This window comes from Papio anubis, chromosome 19 (assembly GCF_008728515.1).
Source record: "Papio anubis isolate 15944 chromosome 19, Panubis1.0, whole genome shotgun sequence".
NCBI classification, from domain to species: domain Eukaryota; kingdom Metazoa; phylum Chordata; class Mammalia; order Primates; family Cercopithecidae; genus Papio; species Papio anubis.
Genome location: NC_044994.1, coordinates 54,186,594 through 54,202,697, shown reverse-complemented (window position 1 = coordinate 54,202,697; position 16,104 = coordinate 54,186,594).

Below are 16,104 nucleotides of genomic sequence, written 5' to 3'. Positions count from 1 at the left end.
TCTGGGAACAGCCCTAATGACTTCCACATCAAGATGCAGATTTCTTGTGCTTTAGAGATTCTACACTTTGGCAACACCATTCTTTTCAGTTCAGGAGAGAGAGGGAGAACTCTCTCCTGCTGTGTGGAACTTTGACCAAACAACTGAATACGATGCCGAGAAGCCTCTTAGAACATGGCCATGGGTAATAGTGCTCTTTGTAATCAAAGACTTAAAATAGAAGGACAAGGGATCTATAGCCATCCTTTGAAGAGTCTTAGGATTAGTATGCAATAATTTAGACTCTCAAGTGTTCTAGTGACCATACAGGCTATGAAAATAATATATTCACTTAAGCTTGCTATTTATGTAGTTTATCCATTTAGACCTTATTAGAAAACTTGGCCAAGGACAGTTGAGTAATACAATTAATGTGCCCCTCAGTTAGATGGCCACGTTTCTCTTATATTGACATTTTTACAACCACTTTTGAGGCAGGAGAGGTATTCAAGGAAGTAACCATGTTCTTGGGATGTAGCAACCTTGGTGATCATACAATCAACAAAACAAATCTCAGCATTCACATTGTAACTGAGCTCATTCAAGCAAAGCTATCTTCAGTAGGGAATTTTCCCCATAGAGGGTATATGCATTTTGATTTTACCTGTCCTCACAGTGACCCTTTGCTCATTATAATAGTGAGAAACACACCCCTTAGGGGAGATTTAAGATGCTAATGAGACATGCAATGTATGAACAAGCATAGACAGGTACTATGCGTGTGCACCCAGAGGACCACCCAGAACATGCTTACTAGTAACACCTCTTCCCACTTCCTTATGAATAATCATGTAAATTCCCATAAAAGGAGTTTCTCCAGTAATAATCAATGCTGTCTCAGCCTTATGAGCAGCCTACCCTCTATTCTCTCTCTCTCAGGGTGTACTGTCCATTCTGCACCTGACTTTAATTTTTTAATTATTTATTTATTTTGAGATGGAGTCTGGCTCTGTTGCCCAGGCTAAAGTGCAGTGGCGTGATCTTGGCTCACTGCAACCTCTGCCTCCCAGGTTCAAGTGATTCTCCTGCCTCAGCCTTCCGAGTAGCTGGGATTACAGACACATGTCACCATACCTGGCTAATTTTTTGTATTTTCAGTAGAGAAGGGGTTTTGCCATGTGGGCCAGGCTGGTCTCAAACTCCTGACCTCAGGTGATCTGCCCACCTTGGCCTCCCAAAGTGCTGGAATTACAGGCGTGAGCCACTGCACCTAGCCCTGCGCCTAAATTTCAAAATATTTTTTTTCCTCTGCAGCAAATTGTTCTACACTCTATCTCCTTTGCTGTGTGTCTCTTGTTTAAATTATTTTAAGCTAAGAAGACAAGAACCGAGGTCTCACAACAGCTGTCAGCAGTTTAACTTTGGCTAGGGAGAGCCTATAGAAACTTCTATGCTGTGAGTTTCTATTTCTGCAACCTCAAATTTTGTTTCTTCTCTTTTAGATCAAATGGAGGTTCCCATGATTTTCTTTTTCCTCATGGAAAAGTGTTTAGTCAGAAGGGAAACAAACCAATTAAGGTAATACTAAAGGATGATCCTTGATAAAGTTATATTTTGGTGGAGCGTTGAGATTCGCCAGTGAACTCTAACAGTGAGGATGGCACTTAAATAAAAAGAGAAGAAACAAGTACTAGAAGCCAAAAAACCTTGTGTTATTTTCTTTGAAAAAAGGATGCTCTAGCTAATAATAGCTATAGGGTTTCCACATGTGCTGTGTCGCTGTTGTTGCCTGCAACAAAAGAACAACTTTGAATAATGAACAGTCTAGCTTCACAGCAGGACACTGTTCTACAGGGAGGCCCTCAATTATGGTGTATTTAGTAATTAGAAATATGAGCAAGAATTGACCTTCCAAGTTGCATGTATTATTATTCACTTTACCTGCTCAATGTCACAGTGGGTGCTGTCATGAAGACTGTGACTAAAAACCCTGATAAAGACTTCTCTGCCAAGTCCCATAAATAATCTGTTTGCCAAATGTGCCTGAGATATACATGGCATATGCTTAGATCCATGTCGGAGTCTAGATGTGGCTTGTGGCCTTGAGTTTACAGAGTATTTGTACCCCATTTGTAGGGAAGGGACATACTGCAAATACAGCAGTATGCCCATGTCCTCCAGAAAGAGACCCCTGATCTTTTGAAAGATAATTAACCTGGGTATATAAGGTCCCTGATAACAAAATCCTACATGATGACATCTACTTTCTTTCTGTTTTTTTTTTTTGTTTTTTTTTAAGAGATAAAGTCTCACTCTGTCTCCCAGACTGGAGTGCAGTGGCATGATCTCGGCTCACTGCAACCTCTGCCTCCGGGTTCAAGCCACTTTCCTATCTCAGCCTCCTGAGTAGCTGGGATTACAGGCACCCTTCAACATGCCCAGCTAATTTTTGTATTTTTAGTAGAGACAGGGTTTTGCCACATTAGCCAGGCTGGTCTCGAACTCCTGACTTCAGGTGATACACCCGCCTTGGCTCCCAAAGTGCTGGGATTACAGGCATGAACCACCGTGCCTGGCTGACATCTATTTTTTTTAATCTTTACATATTATAGTGAAATCATGCTTTCAGGAAAGAACTGAAGAGTGGAATTTTGAAATAATGATCACTCACTGATTCTCAGAGGATTCATGTTAGTGTCCTTCCCTGGTTTTGCTGAGGGTCAATCTTCAGTTCTCCAGGGCTTAAGGTTTAGAGGGAGTATCAACAATCAAATGTCAGTAACATTCTCAGAGAGCATTCTATGCATTACTATTATTGGAGGAGTCAATGATATCCATATCCAAGGCGAGTGTTTTACACACAGCCTCCGTTTCCTTTTCTGGTTTCAGGTTTTTGCTCAGCTTATGTTTTAATATGGCAGTGTATGTGCAAGCACCTAGCACGGTGCTTCCATACAGTAGATGCTCAATAGTTGGCATCTTCCTTCTCCACTCCCTTTTCTAAACCTTGCAGCTCAGTAGTAGGGATGTCAGTCTGGAGAATGCTGACAAGGCCCGGTGTGTCTCTTGGGTGTAGTTAATATATATCCTCAGGTAATGACTCTCATTTGAGAATCTTGTCTTGTACTGACCGTATTACAGTCCATTAGTCAAAGTCCCAAAAAGTCACTGGCAAATGGAAAAATTTGAGGTTGATGAGGCTAATTCTGGGGGTAGACACCAGGCCAGACTGCGAGTGCCCCTTGGTAGGCTAGCGAAGAAAAGTAATCAGGATGAGTGAATGTCATTGCATATGGGCCTGGCAGGGAAACGCAGGGGATTGCATAAGGTTCCTGGGGCAGCCAGGGAATGTCAAGCATGAGAGACAGAAGGAAACCACCCAGCCTGCTCTTTGAAGGTTAATTCTCTCACTTTGTAGGGCAGCTCTTCACTTACAGAGTCATGGCAAGTGGGAATTCGCCAGCCTGGTCCATATGCTCTGCAGTCAAGCAGGATATGGGGCACCTTTCAAACACCTTTTCTTTGTTGTTGTACCTGAGGACCCAGGGGCACTGAGTTCTGTTTCCAGCAAGCATGAGCCTGTCTCCATTCTCAGCAATCTCTCTGCATGGCACACATCAGTGGGGTCACACGTATGGAAGTGTCTCTTTTCAGCCATCTGGTGATTCATTCTTCCCTACCCCCTGTCTGGCATTGTGAGAGAGCTGCTCACACACTGCCAAGTCAGCTAGAGAGGACTGCTGCCACCGTGGCCTGCCAGACTTCAGTGGCACATTCAGAGGTCCTCTCTATGCACTGAAACCATGTATGATGACTGAGTTAAAGTTAAAAAGAAAATCTGACAAAATGAATGCACTAGTTAGTTAATAGGTAAAGTGTGTGTGTGTGTGTGTGTGTGTGTGTGTGATGCATGTGTTGTAGGTACAGGCAAAGAGGCAAGGGCACATAAAAGCCTTGTGTTTCATTATTTTTAATGTTTAAATAGATTAAAATGTGTTACATACATCTATGCATACATTATGTATGTATATATCCTAGGGTGGCTGTAACAAACTGCCATAAACTGGGTGGCTTAAAGATCTCATGGTTCTGCCAAGAAAGAGCCCGTATAGCCAAGACAATCCTAAGCAAAAAGAACAAAGCTGGAGGCATCATGCTACCCAACTTCAAACTATACTACAAGGCTACAGTAACCAAAACAGCATGATACTGGTGCAAAAAACAGACACATAGACCAATGGAACAGAAGAGAGAACTCAGAAGTAAGACCACACACCTACAACCATCTGATCTTCAACAAATCTGACAAAAACAAGCAATGGGGAAAAGATTCCCTATTTAATAAATTGTGCTGGGAGAACTGACTAGTCATATGCAGAAAATTGAAACTGGACTCCTTACTTACACCTTATGCAAAAATTAACTCAAGGTGGATTAATGACTTAAAACCCAAAACTATAAAAATCCTAGAAGAAAATCTAGGCAATACCAATCAGGACCTAGTCATGGGCAAAGATTTCATGACAAAAATACCAAAAGCATTGCAACAAAAGCAAAAACTGACAAATGTGGTCTAATTAAAGAGCTTTTGCACAACAAAATAAACTATCATCAGGATGAACAGACAACCTACAGAATGGGAAAACATTTTTGCAGAAGAAAATCTAGGCAATATGAGTCAGAACATAGACATGGGCAAAGATTTCATGACAGAAAGCAATTGCAACAAAAGCAAAAATTGACAAATGTGATCTAATTAAACTAAAGAGCTTTTGCACAACAAAATAAACTATCATCAGGGTGAACAGACAACCTACAAAATGGGAGAACATTTTTCAATCTATCCATCTGACAAAGGTCTAATAAACCAATTTACAAGAAAAAAACAACCCCTTAAAAAGTGGACAAAGGACATGAACAGGCACTTCTCAAAAGAAGGCATACATATGGCCAACGAACATATGAAAAAAAAAATTCAACATCACTGATCATTAGAGAAATGCTTATCAAAACCACAATGAGGTGCCATCTCACACCAGTCAGAACAGCGATAATTAAAAAGTCAGAAAACAACAGATGCTGGTGAGTTTGCAGAGAAAAGGAATGCATTTACACTGTTGGTGGTAGTATAAATTAGTTCAACCATTGTGGCAAGTGGTGTGGCAATTCCTTAAAGACCTAACGGCAGAAATACCACTTGACCCAGCAATCCTATTGCCGAGTATGTACCCAAAGGAATATAAATCATTATTTTATAAAGATATGTGCACATGTATGTTCATTGCAGCACTATTTACAATAGCAAAGACATGGAATCGACCCAAATGCTCATCAGTGATAGACCAGATAAAGAAAATGTGGTACATATATACTATGGAATACTATGCAGCCATAAAAAGGAATGAGATCATGTCCTTTGCAGGGACATGGATGGAGCTGGAAGCCGTTATCCTCAGCAAACGAATGCAGGAACAGATAACCAAACACTGCATGTTCTCACTTATAAGTGGGAGCTGAATGATGAGAACATATGGACACATGGTGAAGAACAACACACACTAGGGCCTGTTGGGGAGGGTGGGGGGAGGGAGAGCATCAGGAAGAATAGCTAATGAATTCTGGACTTAACACATAGGTGATGGGTTGATTTGTGTGGTAAACTACCATGGTACACGTTTACCTATGTAACAAAACTGTACATCCTGCACATGTACCCCTGAACTTAAAATAGAAGTTGAAGACTAAAAAAGAAGTCTCATGGTTCTGGAGGCCAGAAGTAGGAAGTCAAGGTGTTGACAGGCATGGTTCCTCTTGGAGGTGTTGGGGGAGAGTCTGTACCAGGCCTCCCTCCCAGCTTTTGGTATTGTCAACAAACCTTGGCCTTCCTTGGTGTATAGCAGCATCACTCCAATTTCTGTCTCCATCATCAACATGGTATCTTCTCTGTGTCTCTGTCTCAGTGTACAAATCTCCTTCTTTTTATAAGGATACTGGTCTTTGGATTAGGACCCACTGTAATCCAGCATGACTTCATTTTATTTTATGTCAATAAACAAAGACCCAATTTTCAAATAAGGTCATATTCCCAGATACTGGGTGTTAGAACTTAGACATATCTTTTTAGAGAACACAATTCAACCCACAATAAGGCTCAAAGACAATGCAGTGAAAAAAAGCCCTTTTCAATAAACGGTGCCAGAGCAATTGGATACCCATATGCAAAACAAAGCAAAACAAAAATAAAAAAACAAAAGGACCTTGATCATACCTAACAATCTACAAAAATAAACTCAGAAATGAATACAGACCTATATGTAAAAACCTAAAAGCACAAAACTTCCAGAAGAGAACATGGAAAAACAACTTTGTAACCTTGAGTTAGATAAAGGTTTGTTAGAAATGACACCCAGGGTACAATCCATAAATGAAAAAAAAAAGTGATAAACTGGATGTTATCAAAATCAAAAACTTCTGACCTTTCAAAGGTATTGTTAAGAGAATAAAAAGGCAAGCTACAGACTGGGACTATATCTTTGCAAAGCATATAAATAATTTTTAAAAAAACATATATAAAAGCACATAAAACATATAAAACATATATAAAAGCACATAAAGTATATAAGGGATTTGTATCCAGAAAATATAAATAAATCTCAGAACTCAATAATAAGAAACAGCCCAACTAAAAATGGACAAAGCATCTGGAAACAGCATCAGAGCAGATATATGGATGGCAAATAAGCACATGAGAAGATGCTCGACATTATTTGTCATTAGGATATTGTAAGCTAAAGCCACAGTGAGATGCCACAACTCTCCTGTTATAAAAAGTCCAGACATACCAAGTGTTGGTGTGAATGTGTAAAAAAGGAAACTTTCCCTTATCTCTAGTGGGAATAGAAAACGGTAAAAACACTTTGGAAAGCAGTTTGGCAGGGTTTTTTTCCTCCTAAAGCATATACCTACCATATATTCCATCCATTCCACACCTAGGCACTAACTAAGAAGAGGAAATATATGTCCTGTGAAGACTCACACATAAATGTTCATAGCAGCTTTGCTTACAATAGCCAAAAACTGCAAACAACCCAATTATCCATCCATATGCAAATCAATAAACAAATTATCCTATAGCTATACAGTGAAATGCTACGCAGCAACAAAACCCAATAAACTATTGATGTACACAATGACACTGATGAATATCAAAATAATTATGAGTGAAAGAGGTGAGATCAAAGAAAAAAGTATCTATTGCATGATTCCATTTATAAAAAAGTCTAGAAAATGCAAACCAATCTGTAGTGATAGAAAGCATATCAATAGTTGCTTGGGGTTGGAGAGGAGTTGGTCAGGATGGGAGGGAGGTGTTACAGAGGGGCAGGAGATAACTTTTGGGGGTGACAGGTATACTTACCATTTTGATTGTGGCAATGGTTTCATGGGTGTACACATATGTCAAAACTTATGAAATTCTATGCTTTAGATATGTACAGTTTATTATACCTCAGTAAAACTTCAATATAATTGACCTTTTATTGAGGTCAATTATACCTCAATGAAATATATATATTGAATGCTTCTTATACATCAGATATTTTGCTAGGTGTTTTCATGAAATATTCATTTACTTCTGAAAGTACTTTGTGGTAGGGAGAGGGCTGAATTTCAAAGAATAATAATATGTCTATGGAAATAAGAATATATTCTATAACGAAGAAAGGGAGTGGAAGAAAGGAAATGAAGAATGGAACCAAATGTGATTTCCTGGAGTAAGAAAAAGAGGCAGGGTATTAAAAAAGGAAAAGACAATATGACAGATTGTATTTTCCAACAACGGGCAATGTTATTTCTTATAATATAGATCTAACTCTGACACTCTTCTCACTGAGAGGTGGAGCCCACATTCCCTCTTCTTCGATATGGGGAAGCTTGTGACTACCATAGAGGTAATGCCACATGACTTCTGAAGTCACGAAAGGTGATTTAGCTTCTGCTTGGTTTTCTTGTGATGTTTACACTCTAGTAACTCAGCCTCCATGCTGGGAGGATGCCCAAGCAGCCACATACCAAGGTTTGGCTGACATTTGCTCCATTTGATGTCCTTGTTGATAGTCAGTGTCAACCACCAAGACATGGGTGAATGAACAAATGGATGTGTCAAGTCACAGCCCATGAATCACCCTCAGCCTTTGACCTTTCTCAGCTGAGACCCCAGACACCGTGGAGCAGAGACAAAGTGTCACAAAGTGTCAGATGCACTCTTTCCGAATTCCTGACCCACAGAATCTATGAGCATAATAAAATGGTTATCATTTTCACCAGTTTTTTTAATTAACATTTTTTATGCACCAGCAATGGTAACTGAAACAGGTGATAGGAAAGTAGAGGAAGAAATGGAAATAACAGTAAAAACGACCAAGGATCTAGTCCTGCCAAAAGATTAGAGAAGATTCTATGGGTAGTTGTACCAGTTTTTGAGAGTGGCTGCTCTCAGAGAAGTGATCTAAGACTTTCTGGGATAGGAGATAAAGCACTTGGCATCATAGGCACCAGGCAGGCGACCACAGTAGCTAAAGCAATAGAGTGGAAGAAACTCTCTCATCATCAGTCATCTGATCATCCTTATAAAACCAACAGTGTGGCCAAACAAACGAGGTAGGATTTGCCAGCTTCCTGTCCGAGGAAGAAAGATGTAAGAAAAATTGTTTTGGATTGGTGTTATAGTTAATTACATAGTATGTAAATTAGTATTCATGTATATTTTTGCATAACATGAATCACAAGAGACAAAAAGGTCACTAGAAGGTCATTTTAAAAGAGGACCATGACTGAGCTCCAAGATGGCTGAATAGGATCACCTCTAGTCTACAGCTCCCAGCATGAGCAACGCAGAAGATGGTTGATTTTTGTATTCCCAGCTGAGCTTTGAAGAGAGCAGTGGTTCTCCCAGCATGGATTTTGAGATCTGAGAATGGACAGACTGCCTCCTCAAGTGGGTCCCTGACCCCCAAGTAGCCTAACTGGGAGACACCTCTCAGTAGGGGCTGAATGATACCTCATACAGCCAGATGCCCCTCTGAGATGAAGCTTCCAGAGGAAGGATCAGGCAGCAACATTTGCTGTTCTGCAATGTTTGCTGTTCTGCAACCTCCACTGGTGACACCCAGGCAAACAGGGTCTGGAGTGGACCTCCAGCAAATTCCAACAGACCTGCAGCTGAGGATCCTGACTGTTAGAAGGAAAACTAACAAACAGAAAGGAATAGCATCAACATCAACAAAAAGAACATCTACACCAAAACCCCATCTGTAGGTCACCATCATCAAAGACCAAAGGTAGATAAAACCAGAAAGATGGGGAGAAACCAGAGCAGAAAAGCTGAAAATTCTAAAAACCAGAGCACCTCTTTTCCTCCAAAGGATTGCAGCTCCTCACCAGCAACGGAACAAAGCTGGATGGAGAATGACTTTGACAAGTTGACAGAAGTAGACCTCAGAAGATCGGTAATAACAAACTTCTCTGAGCTAAAGGAGGATGTTCGAATCCATCGCAAGGAAGCCAAAAAACCTTGAAAAAACCTTGAAAAAATATCAGAAGAATGGCTAACTAGAATGAACAGTGTAGAGAAGGCCTTAAATGACCTGATGGAGCTGAAAACCATGGCATGAGAACTATGTGACGCATGCACAAGTTTCAGTAGTCAATTCAATCAAGTGGAAGAAAGCATATTAGTGATTAAAGATCAAATGAATGAAATGAAGTGAGAAGAGAAGTTTAAAGAAAAAAGAGTAAAAAGAAATGACAAAACCTCCAAGAAATTTGGGACTATGTGAAAAGACCAAATCTACATTTGATTTGTGTACCTGAAAGTGAGGGGGAGAATGGAACCAAGTTGGAAAACACTCTTCAGGATATTATACAGGACAACTACCCCAACCTGGCAAGGCAGGCCAACATTCAAATTCAGGAAATACAGAGAACACCACAAAGATCCTCCTCGAGAGGAGCAACCCCCAGACACATAATTGTCAGATTCACCAAGGTTGAAATGAAGGAAAAAATGTTAAGGGCAGCCAGAGAGAAAGGTCGGGCTACCCACAAAGGGAAGCCCATCAGACTAACAGCGGATCTCTTGACAGAGACTATACAAGCCTTTTTTAAAGGGAAGAATTTTCAGTGCAGAATTTCATATCCAGACAAACTCAGCTTCATAAGTGAAGGAGAAATAAAATCCTTTACAGACAAGCAAATGCTGAGAGATTTTATCACCACCAGGCCTGGCTTACAAGAGCTCCTAAAGGAAGCACTAAACATGGAAAGGAACAACTGGTATCAGCCACTGCAAAAACATGCCAAATTGTAAAAACCATCAATGCTAGGAAGAAACTGCATCAACTAATGAGCAAAATAACCAGCTAATGTCATAATGACAAGATCAAATTCACACATAACAATATTAACCTTAAATGTAAATGGGCTAAATGCCCCCATTAAAAGACACAGACTGGCAAATTGGACAAAGAATCAAGACCCATCAGTGTGCTGTATTCAGGAGACCCATCTCACGTGCAGAGACACACATAGGCTCAAAATAAAGGGATGGAGGAAGATCTATCAAGCAAATGGAAAACAAAAAAAAAAGCAGGGGTTGCAATGCTAGTCTCTGATAAAACAGACTTTAAACCAACAAAGATCAAAAGAGTCAAAGAAGGCCATTACATAATGGTAAAGGTGTCAATGCCCCAAGAAGAGCTAACTATCCTAAATATATATGCACCCAATACAGGAGCACCCAGATTCATAAAGCAAGTTCTTAGAGACTTACAAAGAGACTTAGACTACCATACAATAATAATGGGAGACTTTAACACCCCACTGTCAACATTAGACAGATCAACGAGACAGAACGTTAACAAGGATATGCAGGAATTGAACTCCACTCTGCACCAAGCAGACCTAATAGACATCTACAGAACTCTCCACCCCAAATCAACAGAATATACATTCTTCTCAGCACCACATCGCACTTACTCCAAAATTGACCACATAGTTGGAAGTAAAGCACTCCTCAGCAAATATAAAAGAACAGAAATTATAACAAACTGTCTCTCAGACCACAGTGCAATCAAACTAGAAATCAGGACTAAGAAACTCAATCAAAACCACTCAACTACGTGGAAACTGAACAACCTGCTCCTGAATGACTACTTGGTACATAACGAAATGAAGGCAGAAATAAAGATGTTCTTTGAAACCAATAAGAACAAAGATACAATATACCAGAATCTCTGGGACACATTTAAAGCAGTGTGTAGAGGGAAATTTATAGCACTAAATGCCCACAAGAGAAAGCAGGAAAGATCTAAAATTGACACCCTAACATCACAATTAAAAGAACTAGAGAAGCAAGAGCAAACACATTCAAAAGCTAGCAGAAGGCAAGAAATAACTAAGATCAGAGCAGAACTGAAGGAGATAGAGACATGAAAAACCCTTCAAAAAATCAATGAATCCAGGAGCTGATTTTTTGAAAAGATCAACAAAATAGACCACTAGCAAGACTAATAAGAAAAGAGAGAAGAATCAAATAGATGCAATAAAAAGTGATAAAGGGGGTATCACCACCGACCCCACAGACATGCAAACTACCATCAGAGAATACTATAAACACCTCTACACAAATAAACTAGAAAATCTAGAATAAATAGATAAATTCCTAGACACATACACCCTCCCAAGACTAAACCAGGAAGAAGTTGAATCCCTGAATAGACCAATAACAGGCTCTGAAATTGAGGCAATAATTGATAGCCTACCAACCAAAAAATGTCCAGGACCAGACAGATTCACAACCAAATTCTACCAGAGGTACAAAGAGGAGCTGGTACCATTCCTTCTGAAACTATCCCAATCAATAGAAAAAGAGGGAATCTTCCCTAACTCATTTTGTGAGGCTAGCATCACCCTGATATCAAAGCCTGGCAGAGACACAATAAAAGAAGAGAATTTTAGACCAATATCTCTGATGAACATTGATGCAAAAATCCTCAATAAAATACGGGAAAACCAAATCCAGCAGCACATCAAAAAGCTTATCCACCACGATCAAGTTGGTTCATCCCTGGGATGCAAGGCTGGTTCACCATACGCAAATCAATAAACGTAATCCATCATATAAACAGAACCAAAGACAAGAACCACATGATTATCTCAATAAATGCAGAAAAGGCCTTCAACAAAATTCAACAGCCCTTCATGCTAAAAACTCTCAATAAGCTAGGTACTGATGGGATGTATCTCAAAATAATAAGAGCTATTTATGACAGGCCCCCAGCCAATACCATACTGAACTGGCAAAAACTGGAAGCATTCCCTTTGAAAACTGGCGTTAAGACAGGGATGCCCTCGCTCACTACTCCTATTCAATGTAGTGTTAGAAGTTCTGGCCAGGGCAATTAGGCAAGAGAAAGAAATAAAGCATGTTCAATTAGGGAAACAGGAAGTCAAATTGTCCTTGTTTGCAGATGACATGACTGTATATTTAGAAAATCCCATCATCTCAGCCCCAAATCTCCTTAAACTGACAAGCAACTTCAGCAAAGTCTCAGGATACAAAGTCAATGTGCAAAAATCACAAGCATTCCTGTACACCAATAACAGACAGAGAGCCAAATCATGAGTGAACTCCCATTCACAATTGCTTCAAAGAGAATAAAATACCTAGGAAGCCAACTTACAAGGGATGTGAAGGACCTCTTCAAGGAGAACTACAAACCACTGCTCAACAAAATAAAAGAGGACATAAACAAATGGAAGAACATTCCGTGCTCATGGATAGGAAGAATCATTATCGTGAAAATGGCCATACTGACCAAGGTAATTTATAGATTCTATGCCATCCCCATCAAGTTACCAATGACTTTCTTCATAGAATTGGAAAAAACTACTTTAAAGTTCATACGGAACCAAAAAAGGGCCTGCATTACCAAGACAATCCTAAGCCAAAAGAACAAAACTGGAGACATCACAGTACCTGACTTCAAACTATACTACAAGACTACAGTAACTGAAACAGCATGGTACTGGTACCAAAACAGAGATTTAGACCAATGGAACAGAACAGAGCCCTCAGAAATAACACCACACATTTACAACCATCTGATCTTTGACAAACTGGACAAAAACAAGAAATGAGGAAAGGTTTCCCTATTTAATAAATGGTGCTAGGAAAACTGGCTAGACGTACATAGAAAGCTGAAACTGGATCCCTTCCTTACACCTTGTATAAAAATTGATTCAAGTGGATTAAAGACTTAAATGTTAGATCTAAAACCATAAAAATCCTAGAGGAAAACCTAGGCAATACCATTCAGGACATAGGCATGGGCAAGGATGTCGTGACTAAAACACCAAAAGCAATGGCAACAAAAGCCAAAATAGACAAATGGGATCTAATTAAACTAAAGAGCACAGCAAAATAAACTACCATCAGAGTGAACAGGCAACCTACAGAATGGGAGAAAATTTTTGCAATCTACCCATCTGGCAAAGGGTAATACCCAGAATCTACAAATAACTTTAAAAATTTACAAGAAAAAAATCAACCCCATCAAAAAGTGGGCAAAGGATGTGGACAGATATTTCTCAAAAGAAGACATTTATGCAGGCAACAGACACATGAAAAACTGCTCATCATCACTGGCCATCAGAGAAATGCAAATCGAAACCACAATGAAGATACCATCTCTCACCAGTTAGAATGGTGATCATTAAGGAATCAGGAAACAATAGGTGCTGGAGAGGATGTGGAGAAATAGGAACGCTTTTACACTGTTGGTGGGACTGTAAACTAGTTCAACCATTGTGGAAGACAGTGTGGCGATTCCTCAAGGATCTGGAACTAGAAATACCATTTGACCCAGCAATTCCATTACTGGATATATACCCAAAGGATTATAAATCATGCTACCATATAGACACATGCACACATATGTTTACTGTGGGACGATTCACAAGAGCAAAGACTTGGAACCAACCCAAATGTCCATCAATGATAGAATGGATTAAGAAAATGTGAAACATATACACCATAAAATACTGTGCAGCCATAGAAAAAGGATGAGTTTATGTCATTTGTAGGGATGTGGATGAAGCTGGAAACCATTCTGAGCAATGTTGCGGAAGGACAGAAAACCAAACACTGCGTGTTCTGACTCATAGGTGGGAATTGAACAAGGAGAACACTTGGACACAGGGTGGGGAACATCACACACCGGGGTCTGTCATGGGGTCGGGGGAGGGGGAAGGGATAGTATTAGGAGAAATACCTAATGTAAATGACGAGTTAATGGGTGCAGTACACCAACATGGCACATGTATACCTACGTAACAAACCTGCACGTTGTGCACATGTACCGTAGAATTTAAAATATAATTTAAAAAAATAAAAAAGAGGACCACTTGGCCTAATTTTATCCACTTCCTCTATCAGAAACTTGATCTTTACGAATAAAGCAGAAGCTTCCCTAATCTAGGTATTTATGTATAATAATATGTTGAAGGTTCTTTACTGTAAAAATGACAAATGGATATGACAGTGAGTCAATCTGCAATGGGAACTACTTGTAAAGTGTGTCTGTCTTACATTAATATAGTCCTAGCACTACATGGAAATACTGTGAATTCTGTCATCAAGGCCTAGTTCTGCATTATTAGTGAACTAATGACAACTTTTAATCAATGTGCCTGCACTGATTTTTAACTTGTTGAATTCCATTTTCAGGATTCATAGATTCTTTCTTGTGTGAACCACCCCATCTTTGTCTTTGCTATATGCCGTGCTTGAATATTCTCTTTTTTAGATGTGGAAAATTCATTGCTAATTTTTATCTTTGCTTGTGCTCTTATTCAGTATACAGTTTCAGACTGAGTCTTATCAATTGGTTTCTACAGATTCTCCTGTTTCCCTCCAACATGTAAATTACAGGCTAGCTGTTGTACCTGTTGACAAAGAAATGGCTGAATGATTTTACAGCTCTCCAGCTTAACCTGATCACATTGTCTGTATAGAGATGATGATGGTTTTCTTTTTCTTTATTCCCAGAGGGATCAGCATTTGTATTACATTGTGGCAGTAGTAAGGGAATTTTAAAATTCATTTGGAGTGGGAATCTCTTTTAGCTTAGAGTACGAAGCTGAAATAGATCTATTTTGTGCTTCATTCACACTTCCTGTATTACACCATTAAACATCTTCCCAGGGACCAGAAGATTCAGGAGATTTTGTTTAATCACTTCATGCCCAATATCATGGGGACCACATTTGCAGGATGTGGGGCATGATAACCCCCTGTGGTTAGGATAACAGCTGTTCTCAGTTGTAACACAAGCAATACAAAGTGAAATACTCACAAAATTATCCTCAGGGCTGTGGTAGGAAGGAAGAATGTTATAGAGGTTGATTTTCCTACATCCATATAATTGGTATATTGTAAAGCCTAGTTTGGACTCAAGTCCATGCTTTTTCTTTTGCTTTGTTAACTGTATTTATTTTTACATTGCACTCTATCCTTGAAGAGGATGTGTGAGAGCTGCCTGCCTTTCATGAGAAGAAAGTGTTAGTATGCTGAAGGCTGAAGAGAATTTGGTGGCTGTTAATGTACCATGTAATGGTACCATGTAATGTGTAATATGCAAAAAAGCACATCCTACTGCCTACCAGACCCTCATCAGCTTTCTCATACATTTCTGTAAACTCTTCATGTTGTACTGGGAAAACAGTTCAGAACACCACTCTGTGGGAAGATGGGACCCAATGCAGATGGGATATAGTTTAATCTTCATGTGTTGGAGAGTGAGTAACTGCATACCAGAGGTTTTCAAAATGTGGTTCCTGGACCAGCAGCATCAGCATCTCCTGGGAACATGTTAGAAATACAAACTGCCTCAAATCGACTGAATCAGAAAATCTAGGGGTGAGGTAGTTTAACAATTTCTTCAGGTAATTCTGATGCATTAAAATTTGGGAACTGTTGCTACAATCAAGACTCAGGCAACGATTTTGTTCACAATTTGTCCTTAATTGTGAAGATTGTTGTGTAAAATATTTTTTAGTAATAGAATG